An 817-nucleotide genomic window follows, 5' to 3' on the forward strand; every position below is an offset into this window, starting at 1 on the left:
AAGAGATGCATAGAGCAAGGTATGGGGAAAGAGTGCAGAGCTTTCATGTCCTCTCTAGACACACGACACTCCCCAAATCTCCAAATCACCAGTTTGGAAGCTCTCTGAAGCCATCTTTTTGGAATTTTTATGGAGGCTTCAATTACATAGGTACAGTTTAAATCATTGGCCATTCATGATTAAACTCAATCTGCAGCCCTTCTCCCCTCCAAGGAGGTCAGGGGGATGGGACTGAAAGTTTCAACCCTCTAATCACAGGGTTGGTTCTCCTGGCAACCAGCCCCCATCCTTATGTGGGGTCCAAAAGTCACCTCATTAATGTAACAAAAGACACCTTTGTTGTTCTGTCACTTAGGAAATTCCAAGGCTTTTAGGAGCTCTGTGCCAGTAACAGGGATGAAGACCAAATATATATTTCTTATTATTAATCACAGTGTCACAGTAAGTAAATTTTAGTATGTATATTCAATGAAATATCATGCAGACATTTAAATTTGTTTATTTATATACTTCTGGATTTGGAAAGCTGTTCACAACATATTGTTGAGTAAAAAAAAACAGATCACAAAACAAAACAACAAGAATTCCCATTAAGGGCTTCCCTGGTGGCGCAGTGGTTGGAGTCCGCCTGCCAATGCAGGGGACACGGGTTCATGCCCGGGTGCGGGAAGATCCCACATGCTGCGGAGTGGCTGGGGCCATGAGCCATGGCCTCTGAGCCTGCGCATCTGGAGCCTGTGCTCTGCAAAGGGAGAGGCCACAACAGTGAGAGGCCCGCGTACCGCAAAAAAAAAAAAAAAAAAAAAAAGAATTCCCA

The sequence above is a fragment of the Physeter macrocephalus genome, chromosome 7 (assembly GCF_002837175.3).
Source record: "Physeter macrocephalus isolate SW-GA chromosome 7, ASM283717v5, whole genome shotgun sequence".
Taxonomy (NCBI): Eukaryota; Metazoa; Chordata; class Mammalia; order Artiodactyla; family Physeteridae; genus Physeter; species Physeter macrocephalus.